At 40.1% G+C, this 17,324-nt stretch overlaps 2 long non-coding RNA genes across 2 annotated transcripts in view; both read right to left on the minus strand.

The window, feature by feature from the left end:
* The window catches only part of LOC125127063 (uncharacterized), a 121,710-nt gene that overhangs the window by 71,097 nt on the left and 33,289 nt on the right, over positions 1-17,324 (minus strand). The gene's annotated exons all lie outside the window — the stretch shown is intronic.
* On the minus strand, positions 4,420-16,021 carry LOC125127067 (uncharacterized). The gene is made up of 2 exons (XR_007134857.1): positions 15,337-16,021; positions 4,420-4,660 (listed from the first exon to the last, which is right to left on the minus strand). It is a non-coding gene; the product is annotated as an uncharacterized LOC125127067 (long non-coding RNA).

The raw sequence follows: 17,324 nt of genomic DNA on the forward strand, positions 1-17,324 counted from the left end.
AAATGCAGATCAATCAAGTTTCCTTCTTCATCATCAGAACAGGACTTAATGTAAGAGTGAATTCAGAAAAATCAATGTTTCCTAGCCTTTCTAAAACACTACCAACTAAAAAGATGGGGAAAGGAAGCCTGAGGGAGCCTTTTCTAAGGCAAGACGAGGATCAAAGGGAGTGTGCTTAATAAATTAATCATCATATCCCTTTTCCCTAGCCGGTCGGAGAGGAACTGGATTCTGTTCTCCAGCTATGCCCCCTGACTCGCATGGTCTGTGTTTGCACCTCCGGACCTCCTGGCTGCTCTGAAAGATACCCTTGGCACTGACTGAAGCCTGGAACTCGTGTTGTGAGCCCACCACGTGCCAGGGACGACGCTTGGCACTCCACACTCCCTCGTTACCTGTGAAGCACATTCTGTGCGCTGATGAGGAAGCCGAGGCTGGAGCCCACGCAGGCAGTGCGGCCAAGTCACCAGGAGGGGCGCACTCCGGGCCCTGGCGCTACACCACCGCAGAACTTCCATCTTGCTCAGAGCCGCCATGAGGCACCCGGCTCCCTGAGGGCAAGGGCATGACTTGGGTGCTCTAAAAACTCACTAGGCACGTATTGGTTGTGACGTGAACTCTTCTTCGCGGCCACTCTCAGGCCATAAGCCCTCTAGAAGAGTGGGGAAACCGAGGCCAGGCTAAGTGACGCCAGAGGACTCAAAGCCGGCAGCGGGCAGAGAGGCCTCGAAGGCTGAGGTCTGCGAACTTCAACGTTCGTCTGGCTTACTCGGCCCTAAGATGCCGCAGACTTTCAGGGAAAGGGGCCTGGGCGCGGACGCTTCCCTCCCGGATCGTTTTCCCGTCAGCAGCCTCGGTCTACAGGAGAAAGCGGCGGCCAGCCCTACGGCCCCACCCGCCATCAGCTGCAAGGCACCGCGCCAGGAGTACGTTGCCTATTCCCAGGCACTCCCTCCCCCGCCTTCGCTCCCAGCCCCGCTCTGCGCCTGCGCGCAGGGGCCCATGGGCCCGTGGGCCCATGGGCCAGCTGCTCACGCGGGCCTCCACCTGGCCCTCCACCTGGCCAGGCCAACTCCAATGGCAAGGCGGGACCTCGCTCTCGCCCCGCCCCTCGGGGCCCCGCCCCGTCGAGGGAGCGCTGGAGCCTAGGCTCGCGCCTGCACCTTCCCGCCCCGCCAGCGGCGCGGGCTTTGCCGTTCTCTCTGTGCGCGTGCGCGCGGTAGGGGTTTGGATGGGGTCAGAACGCGGTTGAGCTGCTGAGGCTGCGAGTTATTTTGGAAGGCGGGGAGGCGGGGCAGGTCTGGATGGGAGAGGAGGCGTTTCCTCGGAAAAAGAAAAAAGTGGGTGTCGTGGGCTGCACTCAATGCCCTTTTGGCGTCGTCAAAGGGAAGTCAGAACTTCTCCGGATTTTCCCATTTTATGTCTAAATCACTCGAACCCCGACTAAGTCCTTCATGTAAGAACCTCAGGGGTTCCTGAAGAGTGGCACACGCTGCAGTAATGATCGTCTCCAGGGCGCTCTGAGCCAAGTTTCATCTCCCAGTAGGAGTAGTAAGCCCAGAGATGAAGTCTCACCTGAGGGCACCCACCGTAACCTGCTCTAGAGGCTAGTCCAGGGCAGGCCTAGAACTTCACCGATGGTTAGACTACTGCCATTAATTTAACCCAATTATAGGTATTATTTGTACACCGCGAAGTTATATTTGAAATACGAAGTATGTGTGTTATGTCAGTTTTGTGTGTCATACGCCAAGGATCCCTCAAGCCACATTTCCCTTGAGGACTAGAAGCTTTTCGTTGTTTCTAACACTAGGAAGAAAGTGTCATAGCCTCTGGTAAGATGGAATGTTACTGATACAGGACTTAGGTGAATATATGTCCCCATTTGTCATATTTGGCAGCAGATAGCTGCGCTTGATTATGAGTTCCCATGGACAGTTTTTTAGGTTGGTATCTGGATGCAAATACTATCCAGATCTGCTACTCTACCCCCAAATTTCATTTTCTTGTCCATATAGAATGGGGGAAAGATTAAGGAACAATGGGAATTGAATATATAATGAAAAGCACTACTGACTGGAGATCTTAAATTTCTGGTTCCTCTTTGCCACCCTCTTCCCCAAAGATTTTTAGAACTCGGTAACTGTTCACGGATTGATTTTTAATCACATCTTTCTTCATAACATTTGAAAGAATTTCTTTCCTTCATTTGGCTTTGTGGGGCCTAAACTGAATTTTTGAGGAGATGGAAGCCCTGGAAATAGGCTGTGAGGGGAGACAGTGTGAGTTATTAAGGAAACAAGGATAAGAAGATCCTAGTTTGTGGAGATAACAGCAAGAGCTGAGAGAAGGGATAAACACCAAAAAATTAATTGGGTAGCAGATCTAGCAGATGGTAATCTATGTTCTAGTTGTAATGATAAGCTACGTTCTTGAGCATAAGGATTTGTATATCACTTATAGTGACCAAAAGAAAAAAAAAATACCATTTCTTCATTTGAGGACTCCTGAGAGTTCTGGCAATAAAGTACAAAAGACGTAGGGACGGGGTAAGAGCTTAGTGCCAGAAAGATCTCAGTTTTACTGTTCTACCACATCCCACATTGAAAATTAAGGACTTTGATAAAGGAGTAATTGAACTGGGTAAGGTGCACAAGATTCTGCCTGTATTTGGATGCTGTTGTGGAAATTTCTGAGGCAGATAGAGCCAGTAAGGGCTCAACTGCTATGTCTACCTTAGGACAGCAAATGGGAAGGCACCTGATAACTTCCTGAATAATGAGCTCTTTATGGTAGAGACCCTGTGCTCAACCTACCACAGAGCTTATCCTTATACCCAACCTCCCAATTACTGATCAAAGATCTAGTTCTAGGGGACCTTTTGGCAACTTGTAGTTCTCCTGAAATGAAGATTTTTGAGAATACTTGCCGAAGGAATTGCCTATTTCGAAAGTATAAAGTCCATGGTTGAAGATTTTTTTAAAAAGCAAACAAAAAAAATCCAGTTCACTTTAGGGTTCTCTCCTTTCAACAGGTTTGGATTGTTCAACACAATGGTTATAGACATATATTCAATTGACTAAATTATTTTGTCAAATCCTAGTTCCAGTATCCCTACTCCATCTCCTTTCAGAGCTCTTATGCTTCCTTCTCCCTGTAAAAGATAGTATACCTAGCTGTAAAACCCAACAGCATTTTGATTTCCCACCCCCTGAGGCTAAGGAAGAGGAAGAGGTGGAAAGGAAAGTAGGTTGTAACAGGAGCAAAGTCCTGAAGATAGAAGAATAGCCTCAGAAGCTGAGATCATGTGATGAGTGATTAGGGGGATGTCACAAGTCTAATTGGCCAGTCCAGAGATAAAGGTTAAACTCAGGCTAACCCAGAAGAGAACAATCGGATAATTCATTAATTGTGTTTCTGTTTACATACCCTCCTGCCCTCACCTTCTAGGCTAATGTAGGTTTTATCTTGATTAGAGGCAAATTTTTGGAACCAGATAGGTTCTCCAGCTTATGGCTCATTCTCCTCACCTGGCATATGAACAAACTGGTTAAGCATTAACAGGTGACTTGGCCAACACCACGCAGCTGGTTAATGGCAGAGCTAGGATTAGAACCACTCTCTCCCTCTTCAGAACCTAGATCCTCTTCCTGTTTGTCTCCAAAATGGCCATCAATTTCTTCCCAACCTGTATGTGCATGACACGCCATCCATCTACAGGTGGAGTCTCTTTCCCCTCCCCTTGACTTGATTCGTGACTCCACTTAGCCAGTAGGATGCAGTGGGAGTGACATTCTTGGACTTTCAAGCTCAAGACCTGAGAGGTGTGTCTGCTTCCCCTTCCCCCACTGGGAAGGCAACCTTCATGCATCAAAGAAGCTTGGGTTAGACTACTGTGTGATGTGACAAAACACATGGGTGAAGAGGCCACATAGAAGACAGCAGACACATGAGAGAGGCCTTCTTGGACCTTCCAGCCCAGCCCAGCCACAACTGAAGGCAGCTGAGTGAGTGACTGCCACCAAATCACATGCAGCAGAGGACCTATCCAGCTGAATTCTATCTACTTCCCAGCCCAGAGAGTCTTGAGAAGTAGACAACTAAAGGACCCCTACATCCTGTGCCTTACTCTGTTCACTTTATTATCACAATTAAGAAATCAGGATGTTAGACTATGGTTAGGTTTCAGAAGACTATCAAGGAACCTGGTTAACCAGTTGAATGTATGTCAACAGCTCTTATCAAGACAAGGTGGCTTTCTGCTTTAAATCGGATACTAACGCCGCAAATTACAGTTTGCTGATCAGCTACCCCTGCGATGAGTATATTAACTTTCACTTAGCATTTAACTGTATCAAAACTTTCTCCAAATCCTAGTGTTCTGGTTATCTGATGATGCATTGCAGACCACAAGAAAACTTAGTAGCATAACACTTTATTACTGATTACTTTGTAATTTGGTCACGGCTCCATCGTACAGCTGGTCTCTGCTCCACTCAGCATCAGTGAGGGGTGGTTTGAAGGCTAGCTCTCTTGGGTCCAGAGGTTGATTGTGGGGAAAAGGCTCAAACAGCTAGAAATATCTCTGTGGAGCCTCCCACATGGTCTCTCCATCAAGGTGGCTTCAGGCCAGGTGGTACTCTTCTGTGTCACAGAGATCCTAAGATACAGTCCCAAGAAAGAAATCCCAGCAGGAGCTTTGTCATTTTGCAGGACTCAGCTTTAGAAGTCAGGTAACATTTCTTCTGCTCTGCTGTTGGCCCACCCACATTCAAGGAAATGGGACACAGGCCCCACCTCTTGATGGAATGCCATCATCAGAGTGTTGAAAGGGCAAGTGGGAAGGGATTAGGTTGATGCCACCATGTTTGGAAAACACAACCCAGCCTCGCTCGGCTTCTACACCCTGCATCTGAATTTCACCCCAGAGATAAAATCATCATAGAAAACTAATTTCAGGAACTTTGACTTTAAACAAAAAAGTTATTGCACTATGCAACACCTATGAAAGTTAATTCATTTTTCTTATAGATGACTTGATTGGGAGGATATTGGTTTCTCTCCTTCCCCAGGTTTTTGAATTAGAAGTGGGGAGAAGGGAATATGAATAATCTACTGTTATTGCCGTTTTGCAAACCTCTCACCTCTTAAAAAAATTGATTCACTGCTTACAGTTGAAACAAGTAGGGTATTCATGGGCAAGGCTAAGACATCATGAATTTAATATGGCTCTGGAATCCACGTATTTTAAAGAAAATTAGTTTTTTTCATGCTCTGTAACAAGTTGTGGATGAATACTAATAACTCACAGTTTCTACACTCACATGCATGCAGGCACACACTCATCCAGTATATTTTATTCCTAATGGATTTCTTGCTTCTCAGCTCAGCTTACCTGGCATCATTTTTTTTTTTTTTTTTTTTACACTTGGCAATGCCTCACCAAAGGTATGTGGTGCCTTTTTAACTGTTGCCTAGCAACACTCAAATGCTCAGGACAGGAAGCAATGTGTGCAGTATCTCACTGCAGTTCTGGTAGGAATCACACTGTGCCTAAGACTTAATTAGCCAAATTGAGGGTTTTTTTGTGAACAGTAAAACTAACATTTCTATTATTGCAAAAACGTGCCCCAGGACATGTACCAATCAGAGAAGAGCTGTTATATTTCAATGGAATTTTGCAGTTATTTTGAAAGTATTAGAAGTAAAAATAAATATCCAGAAGAAATTATCCATACATTCTTTGCAGATTATTATATCTGTGATAAATACTTCTCTATCTGTGGCCTGACCTCTAAACCTAGTTTTTCCAGCTTACTTTCCTTAAGTTTGTTTTCATCATAATCCAAAGATAAGATTTTATGAAGCTTTTAATGTTGGCTTTCTAGCCTGTCTCTGTAGATTCCACTTTGAGGTTTACCAAATAGCTGCAATACCAAAAACTTGGTTATACATCAAATGTTTGCCCATTAAATTGTCTTCTCAATGACATGATTTCAGAGATTTTGCTGGTCAACCTACTCCTAATATTTTATTTCTATAAATTAAACTTATCACTAACACAATCCATCAGTGAACAAAAAAAACTTAATAATGTGAAATACTACCCTTTAATTGTTTACGGGAATATTTCACTTACATAGTTTGTGTGTCCTAAAGCTGAGCAGTCCAAGAATATTTTTGCAAGAAGCACAACAACAGAATGAGAGATGAGACTGTTCCTGGCCGAGACATTTGGACATTTCTGTCATTTTCAAAAAAATGAATTTCTTCGTAAAACTATTTTTTAGGACAAAGAAAATTGGGTTACTTGCCAAAGAATGGTAAAAGACTGCCTGTGAGGGGTAAGTTTAATCTCATTAAAGAAATGAAAATGCTAAGAAGAAATCAGAGTGCATCTTTGTCACAAGCTGATGAGATGCACTACTTTTTGAGCAGCTTAAAAAGAGGAGCCCTGTGGCATAAAAGCTGCTGGGTAAACTCATTTGCCCAAATAAGGCCAAGACCAGTCAGCATCCCGCGATCCTGGGCCTCAGTGTGTACCCAATCTGCAAAGCCACATTAACCATGAAAGCTGGGTTTTGAAAGTAGCTATGTATTCATAGAAATCCTCATACAAGTGGGTTTCATTTAGAAATGAGAGGCTTACTGAAATTGATTTAATTTATTTCCATAATTTCCCCCCAACACCACCCTCCCCCCAAAAGTGAAGAATGATTTGAACCTGCCTTGCCAATGTTCAGCTCAAATAGAATAGAACGTAGCCATTAGCTCTGCAGCCCTACAGAGATCTGACAGTGTCAGATCTGCAGGGGTTTTCTTAACCCCACAGGAGTGGTTCAACGAGTCTTTCAAGTTTCCTGTGTGTTTGCTCCACCCTAGAGAGAAATCCCAGCAAAGCCTCTGGATGGCCTTTTCCAGTCCTGGCATTAAGGCTGCAATTCAAACTCAGTTTCAAAACTAACGAATTGCCTGTTATTTCACCTAATGTCTCTGAGCACAATTTTCCTCTTTGGTATAATTCAGGTAATCCCCTATGCCCTACTTTTTCACAAGAGTGTTTTGGGGGGCAGAAAATCGGACAATAAGTAACATGAATGGATCAGACCCTCTTAGCACATGATAAGGGTTATTCCACCAAATCCTCATAACAACTTTATGAGGTAGGTCCAGAGATCAGACTGAGGCTTAGAGAAGTTCAATACCCAGCCCATGCCACATCTGTTATGTGGCAAAGGCAAGATGTGAACTGTCAGACTTCTAACTACTAAGCTAGTCCACTTCCAATACAAGATATATGAAAACAACTACTAAATGGAAAAACCATAGTCATTATCAAATATCACTATTATCACTATTATCAGAACGTACTAGTTGTGAACCTTTATTTAAAAGTTATGTGTGTGTGTGCATTTCTCTATATTATTTTCTAAAGTTTCTATCTTTGCCAATGGGGAAGTGGAATGATGTTTCAATCAGATGATTTTTTTCGAGGGCAGTCATTTATAATCAGTAAGAAAATCTAAAAAATAGGAGTCCCCGTTGTGGTTCACCAGAAATAAACCCGACTAGTATCCATGAGGATGCAGGTTTGATCCCTGACTGGGTTAAGGATCTAGAATTGCTGTGAGCTGTGTAGGTTACAGATGTGGCTCGGATCCTGCTTGCTGTGGCTGTGGTGTAGGCTGGCAGCTGTAGCTCTGATTCGATCCCTAGCTTGGGAATTTCCATATGCTCTAAAAAGAAAATAAAAAAGAATAGAAAAAAGAAAGAAGAAAAAAGAAAAGAAAATCTGGAAAACAGAGAGAAGATGAAGAAGTACAAATGTGATGGCAAGTTGAATACAGAAGCTTGGTGGAACAGCAGCACTCTCATTTCCTAAAAAAAGAAGTAAGGCTATTTGGGTGATTTTCTTGGAGGAAGAGAAGAGCGTTTTAGCACCAGCATCTTGATATTTCTTCAGTGAGGGTCACAATGACATACTGACCATAGCAAGCTGTCATAGCTTTTCAGCTGTAATCAGATCAAACAAATCAAAAGATCTTGCCAAGCAACAACATGATTCAATAGATGTAGGATTAAGCAGACCTCCCCCCCCCCCCCCCCCCGAGACTTTACATTTGCTAATTTCCCTGAAGGGACATTCCTTTCTAAAAATTCCAGATCTAGAATAAAACTTTCAGTTGTATAGCACAAGGTGATTTAGAAAGTAGTTATTTGTAAAGAATGATTGGAGTATTGATTCAGGCAAGTGTTCATTCTGGGACCAGAGCACAGGGTCAGAGAATTCCTAGAATTCAGACTTGTACCTTGGACTTCAGCAGGATGTTTGAGGCAGGCCTGGGAATTAAAAGCAGAAGACTGGACTCTGATCATGAGGGGCTCTTTCAAAGGAGGAGATTTTTTTTTTTCTTTTTCTTTTTTAGGACTGCACCTGCAGCATATGAAATTTCCCAGCCTAGAGGTTGAATCAGAGCTGTAGCTACAGGCCTATACCACAGCCACAGCAATGCCAGATCCAAGCCACCTCTGCAAACTACACCACAGCTCATGGCAACACTGGATTCTTAACCCACTGAGCAGGGCCAGGGTTTGAACCCATGTCTTCAAAGATACTATAGTTAAGTTTGTTACCGCTGAGCCACAGTTGGAACTCCCTCAAAGGAGGAGATTGTTACTAGAAATGAGCAGTAAGAAGAAATCTAAGACAGGAACCAGGGGATGCCAGAGTTCCAGGGAGACTGTGTTCAGAGGCCAAAGAATCTCACGATGACATCAAGTGAATTGGCCCCTGTCTCCATTCCTATCAAAAATGGAGGCCTATTTTGTCTTTCCCTGAGCTATCTTGAACTCTCCCTCTCGTGTCAGCTTCATGCCTGCTGAGAAGATCAGTATTTCCCTATGGTTTCTCAGACAAGCTGTCACCTATAATACCTTTCCCCAGGTTCAGGGGCTGCAAAGAACCCTCTGAAACCACCACTTTTTGTTCAAACCTAACCCTAGCCACCTCTGTACCACCTTGACTCTTTCAATGGCTTGCTTATTTATTTATTTATTTATTTATTTATTTATTTATTTATTTATTATTTTGCTTTTTAGGGCCCCACTCTGCATATGGAAGTTCCAGGTCAAATCAGAGCTGCAGATGCCAGCCACACCACAGCCACACCAGATCTAAGCCTCGCCTACAACCTACACTGCAGATCATGGCAAGGCTGGATCCTTAGCCCAATAAGTGGGGTCAGGGATCGAACCCTCGTCCTCATGGATGCTATAGTTGGGTTCGTTATCGTTGGGCCACAACAGGAACTACTCAATGGCATCTTTAGATGCTAACTGGGGAAAGGGAAAATTTCAGGGAAAAAAAAGATTGTGGTGGGGGCACACACACAAACACCCTACACCTGCAAAGTACCCCCAGTGGTATGTTCAGCACTTTCCCTAGGATTGTTTACGAGTCCTCAAATCCTATTAGTCCTGCCCATTGTTATCTTGTAGGTATGAACCATGCAATTCTCTGATTTCTGGCCAACTATAGGCAACATGTGGAAGCAGAGAAAATAACTGATCTTAATCTCTTTAGGAAAACATTTCTGAGCTGATAGTTGATGAATCTTCTTTCTGAAATTCTGTATCTCAAAACATCGTAGATACTTAGTATGGACTTGAATATTACATAGAAGGAGCATAATTTTTATCACTCAAACGAAATAATTTGCTTGAAGACTAGGCACTGAGTCTTATCTCCTTAAGCATAGAATGTGCTTAGTACATCCTTTTTTTTTCTGTTCCTACAGCATGTGCAAGTTCCCAGACCAGGGATCAAACCAAAGCCACAGTAATGACAACACTGGATCCTCAACCCACTAAGCCACCAGGGAACTCCAGTAAACGTTCTTTAAAAGAGATTTGGATTATTTTCTCAGTAATGCTTACTTTTTTAAATTTTTAATTACGGTTGATTTATAGTGTTCTGTCAATTTCTGCTATACAGCAAAGTGACCCAGTTATACATTTATATACATTCTTTTTTTCACATTATCCTCCATCATGTTCCATCAAATGCTTATTTTTCCTCTTTTAGATTATGAAAAATAGAGAGCTATACATCTACTGAGCAAGTTTAAAATTAATTTTTACTTCATTTACTTATATTTATACATATTGTTAGTTATGGGCAAAAAACATTCAGTGTAGAGTTAATAAGATTTTTTTCTCAAATTATCCTATTAAGTTTCTAATGAGGAGACTGGACTTTTATGTTTGATGGGTCCACTTAAATTTCACGATCAATATTCTGAAGAAGAAAGATTCCAATACAAACTTAGAAAGTAACTTGGATTTCTACTTTAATTTCCATTTCATATGTGAGATCTAGCTAAGACCAAGTTCTACTCTATGTCTGCTGGTAATGAGACTCCTTCCTCTTTTTCCTAGCACACTGTGTCATTCTTCCTTGATTGCCAAATAGATGTTTTATTTTTATAAATAGCCCTGTCTACGTTAAATACAACACATGTTTTAAAATAACTTCATAAACCTGTAAAACATTTATGTTGACATTTTCCCCAGGAAGTGGAAAAGGGCTGACCCAAGTCTAGGCCATTGATGGTGATGATCTTGCAAAATAATCAAGAAAAAAATAAAGTATTCCAAGTTCCTGTTCTATTGATTTCATTTGCGGAATGCCAGCTGGTTTCAGCATTTCCCTGTTTATATGAATACTAATTGCAAGCTTTTCAAACAAATCTTATTTGATCAAGAAAAGTCAGGAACAGGACATGAGAAAGGGGTCCAGTGGACCAGTGAGCCTATGTGCCCCTGGCTTAAAATCAACCCACAAGACTCTGGTGTGTGCAGAATGTCTTATTCTATGGGATCTCTTATTCTCAGGTATATAATGTTCCAGATTAAATTGTGCCAGAAATAATCTGTGTGCACCCCCAGAGAGAAAATCATCAGACAGAGCTCTGCTCCTCCCCATTTTCTGTTCTCACACATGACTTTGCATGTGATTATCTAAAGCCTGGAGGTATGATATTTTTCACTAAGATCTTGCAATTACAAGTATTATATAACGAACCCGCTGTTGTTTCCAATTTAAAAATATTTTTAAAAAGTGACAAAACCAGCCTGCAATAAATGTGACTTAAGGATAAGTGTTTAAGTAACCTCATGGAGGGATTCTTAGGTATATCTAAAACACTTTCTTCCAACTCTTTGCCCAACTGATCCGTCTTTAAATACTTTAAAATATATGATGTATATAATAAGCAAAAAAATTTCTGGTCTGAGTATATGGAGGTTCCCTGAGATTGAGGGAATTTCACTTGAAATAGATGGGTTTTTTTTTCCACAAGATTTCAGTTTTTGCATAATTAGCTCTGATGCAAATAATATTTTCTCATAATAGCAAACACATTTTTCATTTCATATAACTTTCTGAAGATGCTGCTCAAGAAAGCAACTAATGCATACTTTGTTAAGAGGAAAAACCATATTTAAAAGTAAACACTGCAGTTACCTAAAAGGAGCCTAAACACAGAAACAGCACAAACAGTTTTAAGAGTTGAAATGTGTAAATATATGCATGCTTTTTAAAAGTTCAGAAATTGATCCAAATAAATATGAGATTAAAATGACATCACAAAACAGTGTGGAAATGTGGACAATTGAATATTTGATATGAGATAACTGGGTAGCATTTTAGGGGGAAAAGTCACATCTTGCACCAGGACAAATCCCAAATGGATAAAAAATTTGAAGAAAAACAATGAAAAATACTCAAGCCCTAGAAGAAAAACAAGACAAACACTAATAATGTTGGAATAGAAGTTCCCATCGTGGCTCAGTGGTTAACGAACCCCACTAGTATCCATGAGGACATGGATTTGATCCCTGGACTTGCTCAATGGGTTCAGGATCTGGTGTTGCTGTGGCTGTGGTGTAGGTCGGCAGCTGTAACTCCGATATGACCCCTAGCCGGGGAATCTCCATATGCCGCGTGCAGCCCTAAAAAAATAAAAAAATCTTGGAATATAGTTGCCCTTTTCAACTATGAGTAAAATCCAAAGCCATAAAGAAAATATTGATAAATTCATCTACACAAAAATATAACTTTTGTGGCAAAAGCCACTCCAAGCAAGTTAAAAACAAATGAGAAGATGAGACAAAAATATTCACAACCCATATTACTAATGAATTTCTTCCCTTCCTAATATAAAAGTTATTCAAATTGAGAGGGGGAAAGGACTAACAGTAGAAAATCTAAAAGAGATAAACAATGAAAAAAAAAACCACCATTTTTCTCTAATCATTCATTAAAAAAAAAAAATCTGAAAGACTGATTACATCAAATGTCAAGCATTCTCCTACATTGCTTCTGGAAGGGTAAATAAGCACAATCTTTAAATGAGTGCAAATGTTGGCAATAGCTACTAAAATGATAAATGACTACCTTTGACCAGCAATTCTACATTTCTGGGTATACTTGTGAAGTAACCACACACAAGGTTGTTCACTGCAGAACTGTTTATTAAAAACAACCTAAATATCAAATAAACTGTGGTACATCCATGTAATACTATACAGCTGGTTTTTGTTTTTGTTTTTATTTTTAGTGAAAGGATTTGTACACTGATACAAAACGATCTCCAAGAAATAAGTGAGAAAAAATGAAGGCTCAAGAGTGTACACAACACTTTACCTTTTGTGTAAAAAGAGACAAGCCCATATTGAGATTTGCTGGTATGTTCTAAAAAACCCGTGTATACACATGCAAGTAATAATAACTTCCAGAGCGTGGCTCTCTCTGTGTTTGTGGTCTAGGATGGTTGTGAACCAGGCGGATGGGGAACTGGATGGGAAAAGAGATATTTTAATTTCTGTATTCCTTGATTTTTTTCAATAGTGTGCATATTACCTATTCAGATATTAAATGTAAATTAATGTTTATCCAATCTAAGCTTAGTAGATGATTACATTTACTTCTGCTTATGTATTTCTTCAATGACACATTTTCTAAAACTGCATGTTGTGCTAGAAATTTAAAATGAATTGGGTTTGTTTGAAAATTATTATTGAAAAAAAATTGCAAAAATCATTTTCATTACATATTTGACTTTTCTTAGTCACTGTAGGCTTTCTTCGTATAATTCTGTCCTTATGTCTCAGCTTCAAATATAATTATTCCATTTTGCTTAGAAATTTACGAGCACATTCACTAATCAAGGAGCCCAACCTTGTCACTGAAGAATTTTAATCAATTTGAAGTTGTATAAGCATATAAGCATTTTAAAAGGGTTTTTTTTATGTTAAACTGTATATTTTTTATCACATGCATGAAGTTTAACTGAAGAAGTTAATTGGCCATCTGCATTTGTTATCCATTTTTCCTCCTTAAGTGGAATATAATATCTTACTTTTACCCTGAGATTAAAAATTGTTCCTTCAAGTGGTAAGAAATTGTCTTCAGCATATGCAAGGATCTTTTCCTGCCTATATAAGATGATCACTAAACTACACCCTATTTCTCTTAGAGATCTTTTGATTCTTTACCATTAAATACAAGAATAATTCTTTTTTTTTTTTTAACTTGACACAATCAAGAATTTATCCCAGTTCATTCCAAACACAATTTAAACTTCAAGAACTACCTTTAGGAGTTCCCTGGTAGCCTAGCAGTTAAGGACTCAGCGTTGTCACTGCTGTGGCTCAGGTTACTGCTATGGCTCTTGTTCGATCCCTGGCCCAGGAACTTACACATACCATGGGCATGACGGGAAAAAAAAAAAAAAAAAAAGAATTCTCCTTAAAAAAAAAAATCTGTTTCTTCCACCCCACTGTAGTTCTCTGCCTTCATCCTGCCCTGGAGGTATCTTTTGAAACACTTCCCATAATTATTAAGTAATTAATTGCAAATTTTGTTGCTTCATGTTTTGTCTCCATGAAAGAATATAGTGATGTGAACTTAAATCTCTCCCATTCTTCATAGTGTATTCCCCAGGCCCCAAGAGAATGTAACAAGGGGCTCTGTACCTAGTAGATTCTTAGTATGTATTTGTTGAGTAAGTGGATAAATGAATTGCCTTTGTTTCTTCCCAACATCTTTTCATCTGTTAGAAATCTAAGCTCCTAGATGCTAGCTTGGTGGGAAATAATGATAAAAATCTCAAAATACATTTTGCACCAATAATCTTGATAACTAGCATTTCATACACTTCACTAAGAATATCAACTAAGGTCAAGAGATGTTACCTATCTTCAAGGTGGATTCTAGATGGAATGCAATTTACCTCCAGCAGGTAGTTTTTGTTTTTGTTGTTTTTGTTTTCAGAAAGACCAGCAAAATGGAGTCAGCTTTGGATATTAAAAATATTTACAGGATGTACAAATGGAAAGTGTATCTTCTGTTCAAAATGGTTTAATTTTCCTTGGGTGGTTATAATGACAATTTCCTTAACCTGATAAGATAACAGATTTTTTAAAAAATGTAATCATGTATTTATTTTATGGTTTGCACAAGATGTACCTTTAGTACATCCAGATTTTCATAACCCATCAAACAGTTTTTCAGTATGTGTTATGGCAGGATATTCTAGAACTGCCAAGAAAAGTAAATTCACAGAGCTGCCTGCAACTCACTAACTATAACAAATTAGCATAAGCATCCCCATTTTAGAAGGAATGGCTTTTACAAGTTACACAGAAAAATAATGTGATTTTGCATTTGTATCATTAAAAATTACCCATACAGTACATGGTTTTATCAGGAATATTAAACACGGCCCAGACTGTTCAACATATCTGGTTAGTCTATTTGAGGTAGAACTCCTTAATGAAACAGAACTGGGTATGATCTTCAGAAAAACTTGGAAAACTAGCTTAAAAGTACCTATTTTTACGGATTTTTTTTTCTACTTAAAAAAAATGCATATCGAATAAAACCTTTCAACACTTGTCAGCTCTCCTGCGAACATACCATATAAATGGACTGGCACCGACTGCCAGGAAAAACTAAAGGCCAAATTACTCTCTTCCACCCATGCTGTGAAGTTCAGACAGAAATCTGTCCTAGAGTCGTACCATACAGATAGCATACAATGAGCCATTTAGAAAGAACTGAAGGATGGATAAAATTCTTCAGATTTCTCTGCACAATAGCAAAGATCTTATTTTCTTAGTCACCCTCACAATTTAAAATGCCTCTGGCTGGTTATTCACAGCACAAAACAGAGGTGCATATTTTCAAACATCTAGTTTGCTTAAGCTCTATTAATTCTAGCAAAAGGAATTAATAACTGCAAAAGGCAAAAGGAACTCTGGCTGCAGGCTTACCTTATTGAAAATCTTTCTATGGAGCAATCGGTCTCCAGGGCAGTACTAAAGAGGTATCATTAGTACCTGCAATAAATGAAAAACTCAGCTCAGAGCCTCAGCAAAGATTTTCTGACCTGGGCAAAGTTGCTTCTTAAGTCATGTGGGTCAGCTGTGAAAAGACTTCAAAGTTCTGCTTCCTGTGATCTCCTAAGGTTTGGCTTGAGTGGATAAGGAAAAACCAAGGATCTTTTTTGTAGTGATAAAGTGCTCTGTGTTTGTCCACTATAGGCCCAATTCTAGCGTGGTCCATGCCTAGTGAAGTCTATGACTTTACCCTACAAACAGAGGGCAGGAAGACTGTACATGACTTCAGCCTGTGATGCAGTGTCCATTAAATAACTGTACTCTGCTAAACTCCAGAGCCTGACCTGAAAATACTGGTCTCTCTGTTGACTGAGGAGATGTACACTTGATTTTCATCTGGCAAATTGTACATGTGTGACATCACCAGTATCAGAAAGAGTATTCCATACAAAATTACCCTCCAAGTCCCTGGAGTACTTTGGAAGGAAGCCAGTACCATCTCCTTGATGTCACCTACAAGAATCACGTTGCATTTCACCAATGAATTATCAGCCAAAGACTTAAAAGAAATAGTTGTCTTTGCCTTATGCCAGCTCTTCCTCTTTTCTGACAGTTTCTTTTCTTTTCTTTCCTTTCTTTCTTTCTTTCTTTCTTTCTTTCTTTCTTTCTTTCTTTCTTTCTTTCTTTCTTTCTTTCTTCTTTCTTTCTTTCTTTCTTTCTTTCTTTCTTTCTTTCTTTCTTTCTTTCTTTCTTTCTTTCTTTCTTTCTTTCTTTCTTTCTTTCTTTCTTTCAGGGCTTCACCTGCAGCATATGGAAGTTCCCAGGATAGGGGTCAAATCAGAGCTGCAGAGGCAGGTCTGTGCCACAGCCAAAGCAACTCGAGATCTGAGCTGCATCTGTGACCTATGCCACAGCTTGTGGCAATGCTGGATCTGTAAACCACTGAGCAAGGCCAGGGATTGCACCTGCATCCTCATGGATACTAGTTGGATTCTTAACCCGCTGAGCTACAACAAGAACTCCTTTTCTGGCAGTTTCTGATAGTTATGGTCACTTAGCTTAGATCCGAGTGAATACCCGAGGGCTTAAACCTCCACTGGTGTGGCACTGCTTGCAGAGAAAAGCAGAAGTCCATGTGTGAAATATGAAAAAGAATTAGGAGAATGTGGGTTGTGTGTTTCTTGGTGTTGCCTAGCAATATGGTTAGGGCAACAGAAATCACAGAAAGGGTGAAATTCACACCCACAAAGAAATCATATTATTCATAAACACACACACTCACTCACACATATACACACATCTGGCATCTCGAATAATGTTACAAACTATGAGTCTAGAATTATAGTCAAAGTAAAACAGTCTTCAGAGCACTGTAGAATAAACATGCTAGGTAATCCATTATGGATGTTTCAAAGTCTTTTGTGAATATAACTATCACTAAAGAAAAAATATTATGGCTTTAAGTGGAGTTCACAACTAGCCCCAGAGAAAGGAGCTCTGCCAATATAAAACCCACATTCTAGAGTAAATATGTTAATAGGTAAAATTTCCAGAAGTATTCAATATATAGAGATAACTTTAACCTCTTTGCTCATCTTTATTTAGAAATATTGAGGTTTGCCATTAATTTTCATAAGAGCCAAGTGTAGTGGTACAAAGCATGATTATCAATGGAGACACTTGATTTCAAATCCTGACTCTGTCTTTTGGCATCTTATTTAATTTCCCTGAATCTGACTTCCCTCATCTGTGAGTTGAAAATAATAGTAATATTTAACTTATAGGGCTGTTGTGAGGATTAAAATAAGGGAGTCCATGTAAAGGACAGAGACAGCGTTGGGCACTCTGTAACCATTCTACTCCTTATTAGCGTTATTATGCCAAAGGCCACCTGATTGCTTTTCAATAAATATAGAAGCCAC

Source organism: Phacochoerus africanus, chromosome 1, assembly GCF_016906955.1.
Source record: "Phacochoerus africanus isolate WHEZ1 chromosome 1, ROS_Pafr_v1, whole genome shotgun sequence".
NCBI lineage: Eukaryota > Metazoa > Chordata > Mammalia > Artiodactyla > Suidae > Phacochoerus > Phacochoerus africanus.